At 35.1% G+C, this 12,349-nt stretch overlaps 1 protein-coding gene across 4 annotated transcripts in view; it reads right to left on the reverse strand.

Moving 5' to 3' along the window:
* The window catches only part of LOC147917308 (uncharacterized), a 78,104-nt gene that overhangs the window by 42,613 nt on the left and 23,142 nt on the right, over nucleotides 1–12,349 (reverse strand). For 2 of the 4 annotated variants that reach the window (XR_015551989.1, XR_015551990.1), the window contains one exon: nucleotides 4,826–4,960. The exons of the other annotated variants lie outside the window; for them this stretch is intronic. The gene's annotated coding sequence lies outside the window, so the exon portion shown is untranslated. The remainder of the gene's footprint in view (nucleotides 1–4,825; nucleotides 4,961–12,349) is intronic. 4 annotated transcript variants of the gene reach the window in all.

A 12,349-nucleotide genomic window follows, 5' to 3' on the forward strand; every position in this document is an offset into this window, starting at 1 on the left:
CACGCAAACTTAACCACTACACCCCCAGGCTGGCCCAATATATTTTTATTTTTATGATCATAAATAAGCAAATGTCTAAGCATCATCTCTTAAGTAGCCCACAATTTCTTGTACTGATTTATAATATCAAATCTGTCCTATATCATCAATTCTATACTTGATTCCATTTATTTTTTATTTGTTGCTATATCGAAACTCAACATATTAGAACTTATTATATAAAATAAGTTTTGATATTTGATAGAGTAAGTTTTCTTCTTATTAAATAATGCTTTTGCTACTCTTGGCCCTTTATTCTGCCAATCCAAATAATCCATAATCAATCTATAAATCAAAATTTGGGGTGATTTAATTATGAGCTAGGTCTGAGGACTATAGCCCAGGGGGCTTCCTTCCTCCAAGGAAGGAAGCACACCCAAGAAGTGGAGTGTACAGGGTGGTTATATACCATCTTGGAACAAAGAGCACACATAGGGACAAGAATATCCCTTTTACAACAGTCATGAAACTGCTTTGCTAGCACAGCAGGTCAATGCTCACAAGGTGAGCACAGCAGGTCAGTAATTAATCTTCGGTTCCTAGGAAGAGATGTTTATCCTTAAGGAAATGCCGATACAGCAGGTAGCCACATCCCTATCTTTAAGGGCATCATTTTTGTCTTTGGGACGTTGTAAATGTCTAAAGCAGATGTACAATGCATGCTCAATGGGCTACATCAGGTCTTTCTGGAAAAACAAGGTCAGGCCAAATTAGTTTTAAACCAAATACTTCCTCATATACTTCAATATATCCTATCATTTTTCATTTATTTATCAACTCTTTCATATGCATTTGTGAGTTAGGTTATCAAATTCAGTGAAAACCTCTATAGGATTTTGATGAAAATTGAATTGAATTTAGAGATTTGTAGAAAATTTACACAATTTTGATATTGAGTTTTCAGTGCGTGGACATTTTTACAGTTTTGTTTTAGATATTCAAATCCACTCTTTAATTTCCTCCATAAATTTCTTGCACATGTTTTTTAAAGAAATTTTTCTAGGTATCTCATAGTTTTGACTACAATTGGAGATAATATCTTCTTTTAAAGTGCATTTTCTAAATGTTTATGATGTAGGGGAACAAAATTCGCCACCTTGAGATGTGTCTCTTTGGCCTGAGGATTATTTTGGGCTTGTTATTTTTTAAAAAACTGCAGACATGGGAGAAGCTCTGAAAACCAAGTAGAAGTTACCCTTTGTGAGAAACATTTACATTTGTAGGGGAAATTTTCATTTGTAAAGTTGTCTCCCTCTCTGTGGGATGACCTTATCTCTAGAAACTCTTATCTATCTCTAGAAACTTAAATCTGCATAAAAACCTTACTCTTGTTTACCATGTGTTTTCTGGTAATCTCCCATAACTGACTCCCTCCACCCCCAAATCCTCTGTCTTTAGCTGAAGATGGTATGTAAGGTGGCAACCTCCGCCATTCTTGCGAATTGCTCAGTTTTCCTGGGTTTCTCCCTTGCATACACGTTATTAAACTTTGATTCTCTCCTATTATTCTGTCTCATGTCAATTTAATTCTTAGACCAGCCAGAAGGACCTAGAGGGTAAAGGAATTGTCTTCCTCCTCTACAACGTAAATAAATGTAATTGCTCTTAGTATACTATGTATTTTTCAGGTATTCACTCACATATATTACTTTAGAACCCATCTGATTTCTTCCATGTGTTTCCTAGCTCTGGGTACTACTCCTACATACAGTTGCCACAGATATTATTTGCCTTTGTTTTTATGACTACTTTATTAAGTGCTATCTATTCCACTATATGTTCTAAGTTAAAATCATATCTGTTTTTCCCCATGTTTATATCTCCTACTCCTAAGGACAATGCTCTGCGCAAAGCAGGTATCTAACTAATACTTTTTTAGTAAGTTACTATAAGAATGAATGGGTTAGTAGTATCATTTTTTAAAGCAAGTTGTTAATTATGCTTAGATCCTCAGAGTATAGGGGAGATTAAAGGAAGCTTCTCTTCAGACATAACTGTTCAGTTCACACTGGAGACAAATCAATTAAGGCTGGCAGTCTTTAAAAGACTGAAAATGATCACCATTGCAGACTTAAAATTATGTTTTCACTAGCTCCTGTCTGCTGATCATAACAACCCTCTTCAGATAAAACTTGAAATAAAGAATTGCATAGAAGAGGAGAGAAGTAAATGTTTTCCTTCATTTTAAGTGTCCTTTAATAGTAAAACTCTGGAGTACTTATGTAAATCAGCATGAATAACAAATGAAATTGTTCTGATCAAGACTACTAAAAGGAAGGCTCAATGAATTAATTGTAAACAAAGTACAGCTCTTTACAATGCAACAATTCTTAACTGGGATACAGTTTGATGAACTATAAAGAAAATAGTTTAAATTTAATTTTATACTGATACAATAGCTAAGGTTTTAACAACACTTCTTCCAATTTGGATTACAAAGGAAGAGGCACACATTAACTGTTGTTAAGATAATTTTTTACTTTTTCATCTATAGGTTTTCCAAGCAGGAAGAGACTTCGAGCTTAGAAATCACCTTTTTCCTAACCAAATCTTCTGTTAATAATAGCATGTGAAGAGGAGCAGAATTTGCCCCCAAAATATGTTTCTTCGGCATGAGGATTATCTTAGGTTGATTATTTTTAAGAAACAGTAGACATAGGTAGAGCTCTGAAAACCTAGTAGAAGTTATCTTTTTGTAAGAGATATTTACATTCATAACAAAGATCTCCATTTGTAAGCACGTCTGCATCTCTGTACCAGGAAGAGGAGGATGACTAAAACTCTAGAAACTCTTATCAATGGAGAAGGCTTGAACTTGAATCTGCATAACAATTACTGTGCTTTGTTTACTGTGCTTTGCCTGATAACCTCCCATAACTGGCTCCCCCCACCCCCTAATTTTTAGTGTGAAATAGCTGAACATTGTAACATTGTTCAGATTAAAAAAACTAGTTTGAAAATGTACAATGCGGATCCTATTGCAGCTGGTCTCAGCTTCTCTTTGCACTGGTGTATCATTGCTTCACACTACTTTCCTTTTATTCTGAACCATATCACCACGTCACCTACCCCTTCAGTATGAATTGCCATTTTTTCTTTAATAAACTGCTCCTCCCTCCAAAAAGAAGAAAAAGTAAAGATCCTTTAGAACTGGGCTTTACTCTAACCTGCTCAGTATTTTGTAAAGTGCAGAGTCAAAAGCAGATGCTCAAAAATGATTGTTTCTATTGCAGGAGAGTGAGTATCTCTGAAAAGCAGAAGATGCAACTATGGTCCTTCGGACCTGACTTGGGTTACAGCTAGATATGAAAAGTTTAACACAACAGGTAGAGGAGGGCAGGAAGGTTCTAAGAAAAGGGGCGATACTTGACATCAGAAGGAGGGCTACATCATGAGTCACAAGTGATCAGTTTGTCCCTGGAGACATCCTTCCTCTTCGCAGGGTGCATGTGGAACATTTACTTATTTAGTGAAATAAGTAAATGATAAGAACAAGGCAGGGCTAACCCATGTGGAAGGGGCTTGGTCTATGGCATGGCTTCGGTTTCAGCAGGAAAACTGAAACAGAAGCCCAATCAGAAGGACAGCTGTGTGAGGAGGCAACGTGATGGCAAAAGAGGGGCAAGTAAAGGCTGAATCAGAGAGAACAGCGTGCGAGTTTCAGGCATTAACAGCGAACCTCAGGGCCACCACCATTTTACAGAGCACTGGCAGGCATCGTGGAGGCAGGTGAGAAATACAAAGATACATGACATGCATATCCTTGCCATTAGGCGCTCTGAATCTAGTAGGCAAAAAAGACCCAAACAGTTTCATTATGACAGAACAACAACAGGCTTAGCAGTATACACAGAGTAGGTGTAGCAACACAGAGAGGGATAAGACAGCCTGGGATTTCAAGGAAGATGTTTATTACTGAATTTGAAGAATGAGTAGAAATGAGTCAGATGAAGAATGAGCAGGAGGTGATTCTAGGTAAACAGAATAGCAAGAACAAGATGTCAGAGAGGTGTGAGTCATCGTGCTGTGTCCTGGAACTACAGGCAACTCTGTATTTACTAGACGCCAGCTTTCCAGGCAAAGAAAGGTAGGAAATGGAGGGATTAAGAGGCCAAGTCATGGAAGAACTTGCATGTCACACTGCTAGGCTTTGACTCCTGACATTTGAAATATTTTGAAAAAGAGACCCATAGGCAAAGCTGCATTTTACATTTAGTCAAAGGTGAAGAGATGTGAGTGGGGTAACGTGGAGGTGGCGGGACTGGTCAGGAGGCTACAGAAAGAACCTGATGAGAATATAGCTGAAGGCCTGGACTAGGGGAGTAATGGTGGGACTGGAGAGGAAGGGGCGTAAGTGAGAGAGATTTAGGAGGTGAAGATATTAATCATTAACTAAATTGGCTTGTGGTTTAATGATAAGCTTGAGGGGAAGGAAATAAATAACTGGATCTGAGTGGCGTTGAGAAAGGCAGGGCTAAATATACCCTCAGGAAATGTGAGTTCATTTTAGTGGCATGCAGCATATCACTCAGGGTAGGCTGTTATGCTGCAGTAAAAACAACCAAAACTCTCAGCAGCTTAAGAGCTAGTTTATTTCTTGCTCGTGCTATATATCCTGTGTGGATTGTGAGGGATCTCTGCTCCACACAAGCACTCAGGGATCAAGGCTGCCACGGGCGCCACCATTTTGTACCTGCAGCAACCAAGTCACATCCCAGAAGCAGAGGGAGGATAGCTTGGAGAATTGTACATAGACATTTCTCATCTCAGCCAAGAAGTAACATACCTTTCTTCTGCACACATTTCTTTGGTCAGAACTAGTGATGCGTCCCCATCCAACGTACAATTCACACAGAAACTTGATAGATGTTACAGGGGAGGGAAGAATTTTCCTCTACTCTTCTAGGTTCTTCTGACTGGTCTAAGAATTAAATTGATGTGAGACAGAATTACAGGAGAAAAATCAAACAAGTTTAATAACGTGTATACATGAGAGAAAGCCATGAAAACTGAGTAACTTGCCAAAATGGCTGAAGCCACCACCTTAAGTATTATCCTCAGCTAAAGACAAAAGAGGATGTTAGAGGAGGTAGGTAGTCTGGGACTTCAAAGGGGAGGAAGGCAATTCACATAGAGATGGAAAAGTAAATGTTTAGTAAATGAAAGTTTGCCATGTTTTGCAAAGACAATGGGACATGGAGAAGACTTCGATCAAATAAACCTTGCTAGATTCCTCCCTGTCTACCACACCTAGTTTATATTATACTATAGTTAGCTATGGTGATACCTCTTTCTTAAAATAGGCCTTCTATCTTAAATTCTTTTAGGCAGTTAGGGAGAAGTTCAAAGTTTCTTCCTGATCTTTTGTTCTTAAAAATAATCAAGCCAGAGAGACATACTTTGGAGTAAGCAAATTCTGCTCCCCTACAAAGTAATCTTCATAATGCCCAGAGGGAAAGGAGAATCAAATATTGATGATAACTAGTGAATTATAGTGAAAGCTAAGGTAATGCTAACCTGTTCTGGTGTGAAGTTATGTAGCATAAGACAGGCTAAGCTTGGCCACAGGAAAACATTCAGAGCACTCATTTTGTATTACCTTGCTCTGTGACATGCCCTGTGCTAAACCTGCACATATTAAAAGAATTCAGTAACTTAATCCTCACAACCTCCCAATTACAAAATAAACCCTTAATGACTTTTTGAATTTTAAACTTGGAAGAGAACTTTCAAATGATCATTCTAGAACAAACTCGCTATTTTGCAGGTAAAGAAATGATACCAAGAGGAGTGAAATGAAAAGGTACAAACTTCCAGTTATAAAATGAATAAGTCTTGGAGATGTAATGTACAGCATGGTGACTATAGTTAATAATACTATATTACATATTTGAAAGTTGTTAAGAGAGTAGATCTTAAAAGTTCTCAACACAAGGAAAAAAATTTTTGTAACCATGTATGGTGATAGATGTAATTATACTTATTGTGGTGATAATTTTGCAATATATACAAATATCAAACCATTATGTTGTATACCTGAAACTAACATAATGTTGTATGTCAATTATACCTCAAAAATAACACTCCAAAAAACAAAGATGCTGACAGGCTGACAGACAACGGTGACCGTCCCATGAGCAGAAGACCCCAGCATTTTTATTTTTCACAGAGACTCATACAAAAAAGGACAAAATAAGTAAACTAATAAGAAAAAAAAAGAACGAAATGATGAGTCTCAGATAACATAAAAAATGAGTCACCGAGTTAACAATCAAACTTAGAATGGACTCTAAGTCCAGAGTGTTTTTCCTCCACCACGCTATTCCTCATGTTCCATCATTTGGATCCCAAAGGTTACACAAAGGCTCTGTGGCATTTTGTACAGCTGGGAAAAATTACTGGTATAAACCTCTTGGTAAAGAGTGAGTACAAAGACATGCTTAAATTATTATATTTGTGTTCAATATTGATATATTCTCTGTGGCTTACTCAAGAAGACATGGCTGGTCATGCAGGTTGTATAGATATCCCAAATGACACTGCATTATTTGCACCGAAAACCTTGTGGTTTCATGGAGCGAGGAGAGGGTGCAGTTTTTCCCCTTATTAATTACATAAATGCTTATTGATGACCTCTCTCTCTTTATGATTTGGAGTTATATTTGACACTGTCACACCAAATTCTGTCTAGTATACATGACAGGAGGGACATAGAGCACTTCTCTGGCCAATTCTCATGGCCTACTGTATTTATTTAACCTAAGCATTGCCACATCGTGGCACTAACTTCTTGATTTAAAATTCCAAACAAAATTACATAACAGAAATGAATTTTAATTACTAAATATTAAAAGAGATTAAATGTATTATTTAAACTGGCACTTAGATTGAGCTACATAATCACTGATACAAGTGGAATTAATGAGAAAGCTAGTGTCTTTTCTTTGTTTTTTTTTTTGTGAGGAAGATCAGCCCTGAGCTAACATCCATGCCAATCCTCCTCTTTTTGCTGAGGAAGACTGGCCCTAGGCTAACATCTGTGCCTATCTTGCTCCACTTTATATGGGATGCCCCCACAGCATGGCCTGACAAGTGGTGCATCGGCGTGTGCCCGGGATCCGAACCCGGGCTGCCAGCAGTGGAGCGCGCACACTTAACCACTAGACCACCGGGCCGGCCCTGCGAAAGCTAGTTTCTGGTTGCAGAATTTAACAAATATTATATTGAAGTCTACAGGCAAGAATGAGATTTAATTCACCAGTGATTTATAAGATAGATAAGTGATACCAAAGAAAGAGATATGTTATGAAATTAGACAACAAAAGGCTTTTATGAATGAAGATGGTTTTTAAAAAGCATGAGTCAAAGTTAGACTGTACTTCCCAAACTTTGGTGCATACCTCTGAGGAGAGTGCAGAGGCTATTTAATAGTACAGGGAAAACTATAAAATAAATATATTTTATCTTCCTGGAGACTCTATTTTAATAAAACTTTTAATGATTTAACCATTATTTTATTATTAAAATAAACGTGGATATACTATGGGGTAGAATCAAAGCTTGCATGACTTTTTATGACATAGCAGGAATTATAATCGAAGTGGATCACTCAGTCTTCTCTGAGGATACAGTAAGTGTTGAGTCCCTTTGCTGTTAATGGTAGGATAGCAATGAACTCTGAGAAACAGATGGATGGAATTTGCAAATTGTAGCGACAGAAGTTTGTGGTTTTATCATGTCTTTGAACTTCAGAGTAAAGGACCCAAATTATCCTTCAGCAGGTGAAAAAGCAGGAAAAGGCCAAGAATTATTATCTTCCTTTGAACATGAACTAGACAATAATGTGGATAAATGAGAGAGGTAACATTCAGTTTCAAAGCTGGCAGAACATCTAAGAACCTTCCATTTTTATTTTAGAGGACAGAGGGTTGGCTGAGCCCTAGGCAACAATACTCTTAAGACAACTGTCGTGATGAGGATGTTAGTTCTGCTGACTCCTACAGAATCTATGTCCTCCATTTCTCTTGGCATAGATTTGAATTGCATACTGAAACTGTGAAATAGAGAGACGGATTTAATAATCATTCCACTTAGTAAGTACAGCTGGGGCACGTAATTAAACAGGTTTTCTCTTGCCAGCAGGCCCAAAGCGATGTAGCTCAGAGTCTCAGTCACACCACTGGACTGAGATGGAAAGCTAATATTAAACAGGCCTTCTTAGGGAGGTCCATGTCAGCATTGCTGTACTTAGCAAGCAGAAGTTATTAAAGGGACCTAGTCAGACTGCCAGAGGCCTGCCAAATCTTCAGTCTTAGGAATACTGAATTTATAGGCTGAAAAATGAAAAGAGACTAGAATAATTGAAAAATTATTATCATTATTATTGAGGTGGTTGATACCTAATAAAATATGCTCATTGTGAATCTTTGATATTGTCATGATGTGAATAACTATTCAAACTATTGGGGAAATAATTTCTTAATTTTTAAAATTTCTAGTTTTCTTTGCATTATGAAAATACAATATTTAATTGATGTGAGACTTAGTAGCCTAATTGTATGTGGGTTGAATAGTGACCAGATAGTCATAGGAAGATGAAAATTGATTTAAATTAAATAGCACTTTGTGAAGAAACAATTTTTTGCTTGTTTGAGGATAGAAAGTCAAAACAATTTAAACATTCTTCATTTAAAAAATATGTCTAATATATCTTCAATTTGGTTAATAATTTTTCCTATATTTATTGTTTCAGTTATATATTGCTATGTAAAAAACTACTCCAAAACTTAGTGTCTTAAAATAGCAAACACTTTATTATACTTCAAAATTTTGGTGGTCAAGAATTTAGGTAGGGCTTAGCTAGGTAATTCTTCTGCCCCACTTTGTGTTGTCCTGGCTCACTTGGTGGTGTGTAGCTGACAGCTAGTCTGGTCTAGAAAGTCTAAGACAGCTGGTGCCTGGTGGAGACAAGTGGATGTCTGGGCCCAGCTGTGCCTTTTTCTTTCTCTATGGAATCTCAGGGCCTCTCCATGGGGCCATATTTGGTCCTGCCATTGATGCCCAGGCAGCATGTCCTGAATTAACCACCACTGGAGTTGATGTATGCTACTGATTCAGCGATTGCTGATTTCGAGATACATCTTGTCCTAATTTCAAGTGAGTGTTAAAACTATAAATATTCTTCCCACATCAAACATATAAGTTTCACAAATGTTTTTGACAGCTTGGTGATATGTCAGTCTTGTTCCACTGTCTGGGAAGGCATCGACTCTAACTACAAGTTACTTGGATTGCTCTACCCTGTGGTTCCACTTCCAAATGGGTGTGTATCGTGGTGTTGGTGGTGGGAAGTGGAGAAGGGGCTTGGTTGGAGCAGATTTTTCAATGAATTCCCAATATTACGTTTTTGTTTGCTTGGTTTTTTGAGGGGAGAGGGAGAGGATGGGAGGGTTGTAAATTCCATGACTTAAATACTGTTGTGTTTTTGAGATTAAAACGTAGATGTGCTTCTGTTAAAGTTTTTTTCTTTTTTGTTTTTTTACTAAGTGTTTTAAAACATTTAGAAAAAAATCTCCTAATCAATATGAACTCAAATTGCATGCTTCATGCTAGATATAAAACATTTGAGCAGCTGTGTAACATGAGATATCTACAACTCAAACTAGATGAGAATAATGCAGAAATAAACACCGAATTGTTCAGAAATCCTGAAAAATTAACAGAATAAAGACATAATCCTAAATCTATCACATAGATTTAACAGAAAGCCAAGTTTCAGAGATGTTACACAATATTAAGCATTAAAATTTATAATATATTTTTAAAAATTTAATTATTTTACTAGATAAAATTTTTCCATGGCCAATTAAATATACTAAATATGAGTTATGGAGAACAAAGTCTCTCCCTACCCTATTCGTCATCCACCCAGGTCTCACCTCTACCCCAAAGAGAGCCAATATTAGCAGTTTCTTTATGCATATACAAGCAAATATGAATATGTATTATCATTTTCCTATTTTCACAAAAATGTATTCTATACCTGCTATCTAGATCCTGATTTTTTCACTTAATAATAAATCTATCCATATCCAGACATCAAGAGCTTTCTCATCTTTTACAGTTGCATAATATGGCACTATATTGATGCACCATAATTTAAACAGCTCTCTATTGATAACATTTGTGGTTTTTAAAAGAACTTTTTTATGTAATTAATAATCTAGGACTGACATTATTTAAAACACAAGCATATCCATGGAAAATTTTCCAGAAGTGAAATTGCTGGGTCAAAATATATGTACATTTGTAGTTTTCATAGATATTATCAAATTGATCGTCATAAAAGCTGTGAACTCATTAGAGAAATGTATGAGACTGGCTTCATACAACCTTACCAACAGTGTATAATGAAATTTTATTCTTTTTTCCAAATAGGTTAAAAAAGTGACATTTCTGTATCAATAAGGTGCATTTCTTTTCCTCTCATTGAGTTTATGCTTTATTTTTCATATTTTAAAGCATTTTCTTTCCTGTGAACTATATGATCATATCCTTTCACCAAAGATCTATTGGGTTATTGGTCTTTTTCTTATTAATATTTCTTACTAATATTCTTAAATATTAACATTTAGAGAACTTTATATATTAGAGTTGAGACATTTTTTACTTGTTTTGACAAATATTGTTCTTCATTTTTAATTGCCCTTTGACTATAATTTTTTTGGCCTTGCAGAAGTTTTTTATGTTTATGTGATTAAATCTATCCATCTTTTCTTTAATGACTTCTGGAATTTGAGTTACGGTTGGAAAGGATTTGTCTCTCCAGTTTTATAAAGTAATTTTATAAAGTAATTCTGGTACATTTATGTATTATTTAAACACTTGCTTTGTTTGGAACTTATCTTGGTGTCTGGTGTGAAATATGGATACAGTTTACTTTTCTCTAGTTATTCCAAGGCCATTTATTGAATAGTTCATCTTTTCCCCACTAATGTGATATGCTAATTGTATCATTTTTCAAATTTTTATGTATATTTATGTAGAATTCTGGATGTTCTATTCTGGGCCATTGATCTGTCTATTTATGAGCCAATATCTTACTGTTTTAATGTTGAAACTTTACTAATATTTATTGTAAATATATCATAAATGAATTGTTATCTCATAAGGCTAGTCCTCCTTATTGTCTTCCTTATTCTTTTTCAGAGTTTTGTTGCAAATTCTTTTTGCTTTTTTAATGATTAGTTATGATTATGATTAATCACTATTAGTTTGTCTAATTAACACTGTTATTATTTATACTTAGATTATATCAAATGTATAGACTAACTTAGGGAGAATTAAAATCTTTATGATATTGAGCATTCCTAGCCATGACATAGTATGTTATTACATTTGTTCATGTCCATGTCTTGTTCTTCAATGCTGCTTTGAAGTTTTCTTCAAAGAGATCTTTTTCATCTTCGTGATGTTATTCTTTCCTATTTAACCTTAGTACTGTAAATAGGGTTTTTTTTTCTTGAATTATATTTTCTAATTGGTTGTTATTTGCATACATGAAAGCTGTTGGTTTCCTAATATTAATTTAATATCCCTTTATCTTACCAAATTTTTGTAAGAATTTTCTAGTTCATTCTCTTGGGTTCTACAGGTAAACAATTGTCTCTCAGCAAATAGAAATAATTTTATATCCTCCTTCCAAAATATTTTACCTCTGCTATCTCTTTTTAATTTAACATAATTTTTAATTATATAGGTAATAGATGAGTATATCATCATTTAAAAAAATTAAAACATTAGAAATAAATTTAAAGTACCCCTTAACTACCATACACAGTTCTATTCTCCTCTCTAGAAGCAACTATTTTATCAGCTTAATGTATAGTTTTCCGAACTTTTTATATGAATTAACATATAGAAATATATTTTTTTGTGTTGTATATGATTTTAACATAAATGTTGTAAAACTATATGTATTCTTTTTTTTTTTTATCCTATTTAAATTCAGAGACTCGTGAGCTGGGACAGATATATTTTTACTATGAATCTATTGACTTCTATTTCATTTGGTATTATTAGCTTGAACAATATTTGATTTCTTTTTTCACCTACAAAACTGACAATCCATGTAACTCAACTAAATGTTTATCAAGGGTGGTTGCTAAACTTTTTTGAATGCCTTTTATTATCTGTGGTGTGACTTATATTACTTATATTAATAGCTTTCCTAATGTTGAATCATCATTACATTTATGTCATAAAATTTAGTCAGTCATGATAAAATTATCTTTTAATTTTGTTTTCTTTT

Source organism: Ceratotherium simum, chromosome 4 (genome assembly GCF_057802395.1).
Source record: "Ceratotherium simum simum isolate JZ-2026a chromosome 4, ASM5780239v1, whole genome shotgun sequence".
Classification (NCBI taxonomy): domain Eukaryota; kingdom Metazoa; phylum Chordata; class Mammalia; order Perissodactyla; family Rhinocerotidae; genus Ceratotherium; species Ceratotherium simum.